Here is a 12,203-nt window from a genome sequence, read left to right on the forward strand (position 1 = left end):
ATGGCAGGAAGTTGATATTATCCAGAGTGATCGAGAAAGAAAGGAGAGTTTGGCAGGGGCGGGGTAGGGAGATTAAGAGTTGTGTTTTAGCCAGGTTGAGTTTGAAATGATGGCTAGACACCCACAAAGAGATGTCAGAGATACAGGCTGAGATTATTTTAGTTTACACAGAAGACAACAGGCGTGGAGACGAGCATGAGATCTGAGTGCAAAAAGAACCATTTAGCTTTTCTAAATGGTATATGCTTCATGCCACAATTACAAGGCAACCTATTGATTTTCACATTTAAGTACAGTAGGCTAGTAAATACAAAACCAGGCAGTGGAGCACAGCTAAAACCAAAGTGATTAAATGATGAGATAAGAAGTGTAGCTGAGTAGAGTGTTTAATGGACTATACATAAATAATTTCCACCTGAGTGACTCACCTTCTCAATTCTTCAACTTCACCGTTAGAGCAACAGTAACTAGAGCAAATTTTCAGAAATCAATAGGAGTAAAGAAATGGCCACTAAGCTTTTATAAGGAAGTCTTTTGCAATCTGCGGGGCAATAAATGAGCAAAAAAACTCTTTCATGGTCAAGCATCAAAACTATGCCAGTCACTGAAATAGCAGTGGCTTTCTTTTAATGATGGTTTTACCAAAACTGAAATAATTTTGGCCTGACTCTTTAGCAGTCATCAAAGCAAAATTTCAATCAGAAATAACCCACTTATTTCAAAATTCAGAAGATATGTGTGATAACATCATAGAAGCCTGAGTGAAAATGCCTGTTTGATCATCCAGTCTATTCCCCTGCTAGCTCACTAGTTTTGTTCAGTTTTGAACATGGGTCAGGTGTCCCTGAAAGAGTGTGGGTTGTCTTGTGAATAAAGCACTTGCCTGGGAGTTAGAAGATCTGTGTTTCTTGGCTCTATCATTTTTTGTTTCTTGGCTCTATCATTTTTTGAGGAAGAAGAGCTCCTGAACAAAAGGGTTTTTTTTCCCCCAAAAAGGCGCTGTCTACACAGTGCTTTTTTGAGCAAAAACCTCTTCCACAAAAAGGATCAGAAAAGAAAATGCAAATGAAAGTGACACTTATGCAAATGAGCGCTCCATTTGCATTTCCTCTTCTGGAAAACTCTTGTAGTGTAGCCATAGCCTTAGTCTCTAAGGTGCCACAGGACTGCTCATTGTGTTAGTTACAAACTAACATGGCTACCCCTCTCAGACATGAAACTAGACTTTGTTCAAGGTGAAATTCTCTAGTAACCTGGCAGACCAAATACTCAGGCCAAGATCTTCTCCCAAAATCCAAAGGCTGTTTCTATTGTCTTCTCAGGTGACAGAGAGAGATAGAGGGGAAGAAATAACTTTGGATGTTTTTGCCTTTCACTTTCACAGTTCAGTCATTATTTGAAATGCATTTTCTAGAAGGTTACCCCTAGATAAAGTGCACTCTCGCTGTCAGGACAATAACAAGGAGCCTGATGGTGACAAAAGTTCCATGCAATTTGATAAAATGCAGATTTGTTTTTTTCTGCCCCCTTGTGACAGGAGATTGCTCATCAATCTTGAGTAGCGGTGTCAGCTTGTCCTTTCTCTTTGAGAAACTGGCTTACCTAGACATGTCTGGTAAACATGATTCAGACTTAATTTCAGTTTAGTAATACTGTTGCGATGCACATTTTTTCATGGTATTATTGACCAACAAGTTACTAGTTTTCAAATGATACCTCACATGGCATGTGTTACACAAAGATAATTGCAGTAGTATGTAGGGTGTGAATACTGGGGTGCATTTTGCCACAAATACCCCCTGACTTTTTTCACCTCTCCATCCATGCAGCCACATGTACTGTGTCTTCTCTTTTCTCAAAATGAGGGTACCCCCCCAAAAAAATCTTTGTTAACTAAGTTAAGACTTAGTTTTAAGGGAAGTACTTTGGATGCTGAATGACCTACCTGCTTATTTCCTTGCTTTTATGATTTGCATAAGTCAGACTGATTTACAGTGAGATTTGCATTCTGCAGCCATTGAAGACCAATTTATTCCTGAGCATTACATTAAATATTTATTATTAACTGATGAGAAAAATTGATTTAAAACATTGATAAGTTAATAGCACCCGTCATCTTCATGCCAACGTATTGGCATAGACTCCATTTATTATAACATTACTTGATGATGTTACAATGAGCATTTATCATATAAAAAGTAATCTTCTGTTTTGATGTCCTTAGGCTACAATATTTTGAACACATGAGTGGTTCAGATTCACTCAGCATCTTTGTAACTAGAGACAGTATTCTTCATAGAAATGCAATCAGTTCATTTGGTGATCCCCTCATCAGATGGGTGAGTGTATCTTGCGAGTAAGGTGTCAAGGCTGTTCCCCATTCTAGCATGACAAATGCAAATGTTGGGGGCTTGCAAGAGCACTCCAGAACTTTCCCCCCAAAATCCTAATACCCAGATTCTGGGGAATCCGCTGCCACCACCAAGTGCTTTTGAACCCACAAACAGGGATGGACACTTGAAAACCAACCCCGAGCAAATAGGATGCTAGGAATTATTTAAAAAGGGATAGAAAATAAGACAAAGAATATCCTCCTGCCCCTATATAAAACTACAATATGCCCACATCTTGAATACTGCCTACAAATGTGTTCTCCTCACCTCAGAAAAGATATTTTGGCATTAGAAAAGGTTCAGAAAAGAGCAACTGAAATGATTAGGGGCTTGGAATGGGTCCCATATGAGGAGAGGCTAAAGAGATTCGGACTTTTTGGTTTAGAAAAGAGGAGAGTGAGGGGGGGATATGATAGAGGTCTATAAAATCATGAGTGGGGTGGAGAGGGTGAATAAAGAAAAGTTATTTACTTGTTCCCATAAGAACTAAAGGACACCAAATGAAATTAATGGATTGCAGGTTTAAAACTAATAAAAGAAAGTTCTTCATACAGCGCACAATCAACCTGTGGAACTCCTTGCCAGAGGAGGCTGTGAAGGCTAGGACTTTAACAGAGTTTTAAAAAGAGCTAGATAAATTCATGGAGTTTAGGTCTGTAAAAGGCTATTAGCCAGGGAGTAAGGAATGGTGTCCCTGGCCTCTGTTTGTCAAAGGCTAGAGAAGGATGGCAGGAGACAAATTGCTTGATCATTGTCTTTGGTCCATCCCCTCTGGGGCACCTGGCACTGGCCACTGTCAGCAGACAGGATACTGGGCTAGATGGACCTTTGGTCTGACCCAGTATGGCCTTTCTTTTGTTCTTAGGGGCACCCCAAGCTCTTTTTCTCCAAAAGAGCTTGAAAAAGAAAAGAGAAAACCAAGCTGCAGTCTGAGGTAGTCAACCCCTCAGTCGAGCATGCAGATACACATAGACAGACCTTCCAAGTCCAAAAATCAACCAATACCAGCTAATTAGAAAAAAGAAACAATAGTTTATTATCAAAACAAAGCTACTGTCGCAAGCACAGTGAATTGTCTAGATGGAAAGAGCCACCATTTGATATAGATACTCAGGGAAAGACCCTGGGTGAAGACTTAGGTACAAAAGAAAAAAAAACACACTTACCAAGCTCAGACATTATTTCCAATCCCCAAACAAGGAAAACAATAAATCCTGAAGGACCAGCTGAATTTTTCCCTTCTTACACATTGTAAGAAGTCCGTTCTTGGAGAGCGGAGTATCTCCCATCTCCCTCCTCTCAAACAAAGGACAGAGAGAGAAAATTCGTCACTTCCAGTTTGAAATTCCTACGGCATTGTTATTGGCTGAGCACCCCAATACCTTGCTAGGTACAGAGTTAAACCCTTAGTCACCAGGTGCTGGTCAGCACTCCTGATTATGACATAAGGTGATCACTTAGAATCCAACAATGAAATAGTCCCACCCATTATAAACCTAGCTGTATCACATGGTATGTACAGAAGGACGGAATAGGGAGTCAAACTCTTTAAATTATTGTTTTTAACTCTTAATCTCAAACTGTTCAATAGAATATATGGTGTGCTTCTCATTCTTTCCATTGGTTTGATTTATCAGTTACAAAATAGCTATTGATTTAGGTGCACTGACCAACTCAAATCACTAATGGATTTTATCTTCACAACATCCCTTGAAAGTAGAAAAGTAATGCTCCCATTTTACAGATTGCACATAGTCAATTAGGTGACTAGTCTAAGATCACACCAGAAATTAAATGCAAGTCTGCTGCCAATGTTCCCTCTAATCTTTTTCCACACATGTGCAGAATAAAATTTGTTATGTGCACTAAGGCATGTGCGGATGTACATAACCAGAAGAACAAAACACCTAGCTATGGGCACTTTGCTAGTCAGTTTGGTGGCATTGGAATGTCTCCTGAGCAGCCACACAAGTGCCTAGGTCACAGGGAACACTGTCTGCTGCTGCCTTAGACCCTAGCTATGTGTTTTCAAACAGTTGATCATGAGTTCTGGAGGGGGCATATGTCACAAAAGTTAATCAGAGAGATGGCAAAGTCTTGTAAAAATTATTACAATCGAAAGAAAAAAAAGACTTGCATCCTCACTCTCCACTTACTCTCACTTTTTAAGATCGAGTATTTTGTCAACCTCTCGAAACACACAGTAAATTAACAAATATTGAACTTTGAGAGGTACGTTGTTAACCCGAGAAGGAGACACACTGGTTCAGACCTACATTGCTTACTCAGTTCTGCCACTTTCACTTCTGCTGTTACTTCACTCTGGGTGCATCTATACAGCAGCCATACCTCAAAATAAGCTATGCAAATTGTGTAGCGTATTTCAAGATAATTTAGAAATAGCTTATTTCAAAATTTGGCACTGTCTACACAGTGCCACATTTCAAAATAAAGCACTATTCTTACAAGTCCCTTAACTCTTGTGGAATGAGGGCTACAGGGATGCCAGAATAGAACACCCATTATTCTGAAATATATTTTGAAATAACAGGCATGCTTGAAGATGCAGAATTTCTATTTCAGGATATTTCTGGTATCCCAAAATAGCCCCACTGTCTAGAAGTAGCCTCTGTGAGCAGTTTCAGTGAGTTCAGTTGATTACTTGTGGGCAGAGGAACTATTTACAACAAGGGTGCCATTTATTGGGGACTGAGAAGGGCCTCCCAAGTTTGAACCCCTGGATTTCATACTTATGGGCTGTTTAAAGCCAATGTCCTGATTCCAGAGGCAGTTCTTAAATGCAACAGAGCTTGAGCTTCTTGCAGCTTTTCCTCTGAGGCAGGTAGCTTGTTATAAAAAGTGGGAGGCAGGGTGATTAAGTAAAGCTGGGCATTCAAGCAATTGAAGGATTGTTAGATCATTATGAAAACATTGCCAGGTTCTCCACTTAAAAGATGGGGGGGAAAGAATAGGAAAGAGTGTTGTGCTGCAGGGATCTGCATTTGGATCACTGCTGTTAAACTTCTTATAAATGTTCTTGAAAAAGGGGTGAACAGGGACTAATCCAAAGCTGGCTGCAAAGAGTTAAAAAGGGATTTCATAAAAGTGAGTGACTGGACAATACAAGGACAACAGGAAAATATAATCCTAACTATAGATTAAAAAAATGATGGGGTCTTGGAATGAAAGAGATCTTGGAATCCTTGTGGATAATTCCCTGAAAACTTCTGCTCGATGTGCAGTGGCAGTCTACAAACGAAAAAGCTAGCCGTATGTTGGGAATCATTAGGAAAGGAATAGCCAATAAGGCAGCCTCTATATAAAGTCATGGTATGTGCACATCTTGAATACTGTATGCAGAACTGGTCACCCATCTAGAAAAAGATATATTGTATTTGGAAAAGGTACAGAAAGGGCAACAGAAATGATTAAGGGGTAAGGAACAGCTTCAATATTAAGAAAGATTAACCAGACTGGGATTTTTCCACTTGGAAAAGAAATTATTAAAGAGTGGGGGCGATATGTTAGAGGTCTAGAAAATCATGAATGGTGTGGAAAATAGAATAAGGAAATGTTATTCATTCTTTCGCTAACACAACACAAGACGCTGACCCAATTACATTTACAGGCAGCAGACTTCAAACAAACAAAATAGGCAACAGGGGATAGATCTTGATGATTGTCTCTTCCGTTTATTACTTCTGAAGCACCTGGCATTGGCCACTGGTGGAAGATAGCACACAGGGCTAGAACGACCATTGGTCTGACCCAGTATGGTCATTCTGATGTTCTTATAGACCTGAAATGTATCTGCCTCCTGCTGTAACCCACTGGACCCCACTCCTCTTCCAGAACTGAGACAGAGCCCAGGAGTCCTGATGGAGTTTCTCTTCCTCCACAGAGTTAGTAACAAAGTAAGAATATACATTAAAATTTTAAGGCTAACCAACCAGTATCCCTTAAGTGAGTTGCCATAAGATGTCGGAATATGTTAATGTTAAATACAGGCAGTCCCCGGGTTACGTACAAGATAGGGACTGTAGGTTTGTTCTTAAGTTGAATCTGTATGTAAGTCGGAACTGGCGTCCAGATTCAGCCGCTGCTGAAACTGATCAGTTTCAACACCGGCTGAATCTGGACGCCAGTTCTGACTTACATACAGATTCAACTTAAGAACCCCAGGCATCCAGAAGTCAGCTGCTGCTGAAACTGATCAGCGGCTGATTCCAGGAAGCCCGGGGCAGGGGCTTCCTTTAGTCAGCCACTGGTCAGTTTCAGCAGCGGCTGACTTTGGGACGCCTGGGGCAGAGCAGCTGGGGTGCTGCTGGGTTGGTCCAGTAGCGCCGTCACTCCTTGGCGCTACTGGACCAACCCAGCAGCACCCAAGCTGCTCTGCCCCAGGTGTCCTGATTCAGCCGCTGCTGAAACTGACCAGCAGTGGCTGAATCAGGACGCCTGGGGCAGAGCAGCTGGGGTGCTGCCCGGTTGGTCCAGTAGCGCTCAGAGCGGCGCTACGGGACCAACTGGCAGCGCCCCAGCTGCTGTACCACAGGTGTCCGGAGCAAAGCCGCGGAGCACGGGGTCTGCAGACCAGGGGGACGGGGAGCAAAGCGGCGGAACACGCGGGCAGCGGACAGCCCAGACGCGTCTGGGCTGTCTGCTGACCGTGCGCTCCGTGGCTTCGCTCTGCTTTGCCCCCTCCCCCCCGGTCTGCAGACCAGGGAGACGGGGGGGGGGGGGGACAAAGCAGAGCCAAGCCGCAGAGCGCGTGGGCAGCGGACAGCCCTGTCCGCTGCCCGCGTGTTCCGCCGCTTTGCTTCCTCTCCCTGGTCTGCTGGAGACCAGGGAGAGGAAGGGCCCCGTTCGTAACTGCGGATCCGACATAAGTCGGATCCGCGTAACTCGGGGACTGCCTGTATTAGCTCCACTCAGCTCTAATTTTCTTTCTTTTATATAGGAATTAGATACAGAGCTCCTGTCACCTAACTGCTAAGCTGTCTCCCAAAAACAGAAACTCCAGTCATCTGAAGAAATGGGCTGTGCCTATGAAAGCTCTTGATACCATCTAAATGTTTTGTTAGTCTATAAAGTGCTACCAGACAATTTGTTGTTTTTGAAAAAAGTAGTTTTCCAGTGCCTTAGTAACCCCTGGATAAAGGTAATGTGTGTTGGGGGGGAGGAAGGGAAGGGCGGACAGGGTTGGTTCCTCCCCTACCCATTTGGTGCTTGGCTTGTACTGAGCACTCTCAGTAACAACTGCTGAAACCTTTGTCACCACCCCCCTCCATACTCTCACTCCCCCTCCCCCATGACGGCATGCACAAGTTGGACTCCCTCTACTAAAACCTAAAATGACAGCCCTGATTTACAGGGCTTGATCCCATACTCATTGGCAGCAGTGGCATAACACTCATTGTCTTTAATGGGACAGGATCAAGCCTGTATTGAATAAGTATGGTATTCAGTGGTATGAAGTAGGGCCCCCTCAGTTCACAGACGGATAATCATTCCTAATATTCATACATATTTTGTCTATGTTTTCAGTTTGGAGATTTTCCTGTTTATTTCATCAGCTAATTTATGGCTGATCCATGATTTTCTGATGGCTGGTATAGTTACCTCAATCTTACACACAAATACAGTGTTTAATAGTAGAATTAAGAATACTGTGTTCCAATGCCTGACATAAGTTACTAATGTACAGAAATCAAAACCTTATTATTCAGATGCCTAATTTAACTGATTAATTATTGAAGCCCTTGGTAGAAATGGTTGGCTGCTTTAGGGCAGGAGAACAACTGTTTTTTATCAGCAACCACCACAGTTTCTTTTGTGAGAGACAAGGTCAAACATCTGGAGTACTGAGGGAGCAGGAGATACAATTTCAAAGCTCCTTTGTTTGTAAGCTCTTATCTCCAAAAAGAGTCCTGTGTAAATCATGAGGCTGAGTTAATTGTTTTGTGGGCAGAAAAAGGTGACTTCCATCAATTGTTACAGATGAAGAAAACACTCATTAAAATAAAGATCTATTTTTAAATTAAGATTTTAGCTTTTTTTAAAAAAACCCACTTGATTAATTTCAAATTGATGTCTTTTAAAACACATTTCACAAACAAATACTATAGTTTTACTTTTTACTATTTTCAGAGAAAACATGCACACACACTTGTGAATATTGTTAGACTGAGATCCCTAGGGATAGAAGCCATTTCTATTTTAATATAGATACAACAGAAATAACACAAGCGTAAGGATCACGAACAGTCTGCCTTTAACCTGACCTGGAGGCCATACCATATTCTATCCAAGACTTCAATTCTGGTTACTCATGCTTGTGTAGAATGCCCCTGGATTGTTTCCAAAAGGCATTTCCCCACCACTGCTATTGCAGGAGCAGCCTTTATGGTAAGCTGATAATATATTTTTACATTTCCACCTTTTTTTTTAACCTAAGCACTTATACAGCCACTGTTACTTTAGTATCTGCGTGCACCTCAAAATATTAAAGGCACCAATCTCCACAAAATCCCTGTGAGGTAGGGCAAGTGCTGTTACTCCTGTTTTTACAGGTGAGGAATGAGGCACAGCAACCCTAAAGGACTTGCTAAAGGTTACCCAGGAAGTCTGTGACAGAGCACTGAATTGAATACATTTCTCTCAAGTCCTAGGTTAGTTCTCACCATACCATCCTTCCTCAAAGCTGTACCAGTATAACCTTATAATGCTATTTAAACATCTTTTACAGCAGATTCATGATTTGTTTGTTTTTTTAATCTACAAAGGATCTTTATAACCCACTAAGTAAGACAGGCTCCATGTGATGCTAGTTAATCAAAGGCACAATGGATTTAAGTAATATATATATATTTCCCGTGTTTTAGTTGGACTTCTACATATGTTTTGGGAATGAAAACTTTGATGATGGAGTAAGCTTAACTGAGATTATTTTCCTAATAATACATTGTATTTAATCAAATTTGACAAACGTGATGAAAGAATATTTCTGCAATAAAGAAACATCATGGCCACTTGTTTCTGAGTAAAATGGAGAGGCTTTTTACATGAATTATAATGTCACAAACTCAGCACTATGATTTCACTTCATTATTAGCTAGGGAGTGAACACAGACTTGGCTAGGATTCTGCATCACAGTCAGCTAACATGGACTTTTGTACTTGTACTACAGTGACTTCAGTGATACTCTGCAGCAGAACAAGAATCCAGTCTGGCACTAGCGGATCCCAATGCAGCATCAAGGCCATAGTTTATCTTCAGTTACTTAGTTCTCAAGCATTCTTCTGCACACTTTCTAAAGAAAATAAGCATCCTCCCAGGGGAAAATCTCAAAACATTTGAAACATGTAAAAATGGTTACATTTAAAAATGCTATCTTGTAGGAGTAAAGATAGGCATTTGTACACAAGCTGGCACAGCCAGCCTTCATGTCTGAAGGAGGCCACGCTTCCTTGCAGTTTGTTTCTGCTAGAGTCTTTTGTACACTAATGAAGAAAGGGGGCGGGGAGAGTAAATTAGTGGGCAAGGGCTGTTAAGCCGGGCAGGACAACAGTCCAGACTCTGGCCTGTGGTCAGGCATAGATGTAACACCATCCCAGTCTATCGGGCTCAGGTAGTGGGGAATGTCATGCACTGTCTATGGAGCTCCGGCAGTGATGTCCAAAGATCACAGGTGTCCTGGAATAAGGAGAGGGAATACTGTCATCCCAAGGATAAGGTGATGGTAGGGACACAGGCCTGCCCAACTCTACCACATCCCAGCCCAGGGCCCTAACAGGAGTCTGCCACTGGATCAGCGAGGATGCGCCAGCAACATGCTAACCTTGTATCGGGACAGCTCTCAGTCAGGACTGTAGCCTGGTTTCCCTGGGCTGCCTCCTTCTCTCCCTCTTGGTGTAACTGTGTCCAGAGGTTGTCTTGTCTCCCCAGGATACATTGTCAAAAGTGACAGCAGCAGCTCCTCACCGTCGACTCTCTGGAATTTCAGGTTGGTCTCTGGGGCAACAGCAGTTCTCCTGGGTGATCCACTCTAGCAGCAGGGAAGAAGCATTTGCCTCCCTTGGCAACTCCTTCCCCGAGTGAACTGGTGGGCTGGCCTTTACTTCCCCTTCTTGTTTCACCCATCTGCTTCTGGTATACAGGGCATGGCCCTCCTGCCTTCTCCCACCAGATGGTTTTCAGCATTCCCTCCACGTCTGTGTCTGAGGGATGCCATGCCTCCTCAAAGAAGACTCATGAGACATTTTCCCCACAACGCTCTCTTATTCACAAATGCAAGGTGAATGCTTGTGATTTCCTTTTGGATCAGAAGCCCCATTTGTTTGATGAAACTGGTTTTAAATAACCACTTACCACTAAATCTGGTGTTTGGGAGGTGAATACAGGACAGAACTACCTAAGGAAGCTGCATTTCTTATTTCTTGCTATCCGATATGGAGAAACAGATGTTTACTTTTTTTGCTGGTTTGGCACGTCTTAGAGAGGAATAACCACCAGTTCTGAGGTGCATCTGGCCCTATTTCTCAGCAGTTTGTCCTGAATTTGGTATTCTCTGTTGTAGCCCACTGAGGCATGGGCAGACACTGACACATACATAGTCCGGATAGCCCTTCACACAATTGACCTAACCTTACCTCTCCCTCCCATGTCAGGTTCATTCCACTAGAGCAAGAGAATGGTCAACCAATTTAGGGAAGCTCATAAGTCCAGGAGACAAGAACTTTCATAGGCATTGAACCCAGGCTATGGAACTAACTCCAAGGACTCATCACATTTAGAAATAAATGAAACACACACTTGCAATTTAGCTACCCCAATAAGTTTTTCTCTCTCTCACACACAGAGCCAGAACCATGAATTCAGGTACGTACACGTACACACACACAAAACCATGAATTCAGGTACTTCTGCTAAAAGCTGGTAAAGATGAGAGAGAAGGGGGAGTCCTTGGACATATGGGGTGTGTCTAGACTACAGGGTTTTGTTGACAAAAGTGGACATAATGTCGACAGAACTCGGCAGAGTTGTCAACAGAAGGCGTTACTGCATCTACACTGTCCTTTGTGTCTACGCTCTCATGTCGACAAACCGGCTTGCTTTGTCGACAGAACTGGATGTAGTCTAGACGCTCTTTGTCGAGAAGCTCTCTGTCAACAAAAGCCTATAGTCTAGATCATAGAATCATAGAATCATAGAATAATAGGACTGGAAGGGACCTCGAGAGGTCATCGAGTCCAGCCCCCCGCCCTCAAGGCAGGATCAAGCTCCGTCTACACCATCCCTGACAGATGTCTATCTAACCTGTTCTTAAATATCTCCAGAGAGGGAGATTCCACCACCTCCCTTGGCAATTTATTCCAATATTTGACCACCCTGATGTACCCATGGAAACTACAAACGACTGTTATATTCAGATGTGCCTGATATTATTGGCACACTGAATATTCCTAGACGCGGGTACAGATATGTGAGCTAGGAATTATATTATGCTTCCACTGATGAGAGTTATGGGCCTTCTTGCAGGAACTAAAATTAGCAGGCGGTAATTACTGCAAATCACAGGATTAGTAAACTGCTCTGGAAAAGTACAATCCTCTGGGGAAATTGCATATACTGGTTTAGACTGGGGTCAAGAGATACAAGAGATAAAAAATAACCTTTTGGTTTAAATGGGGGAGGCTGAACTGTCTGCAAGACCTCACTGGATCCTCAAATTGACATTAGACTGTAACTAAGAGGGCAAAACTTGCTGGAAAAGTTTGAAGGCCTAAAGCCAAACACTGGTACCCATCCAC

This window comes from Pelodiscus sinensis, chromosome 1, assembly GCF_049634645.1.
Source record: "Pelodiscus sinensis isolate JC-2024 chromosome 1, ASM4963464v1, whole genome shotgun sequence".
Lineage (NCBI taxonomy): Eukaryota > Metazoa > Chordata > Testudines > Trionychidae > Pelodiscus > Pelodiscus sinensis.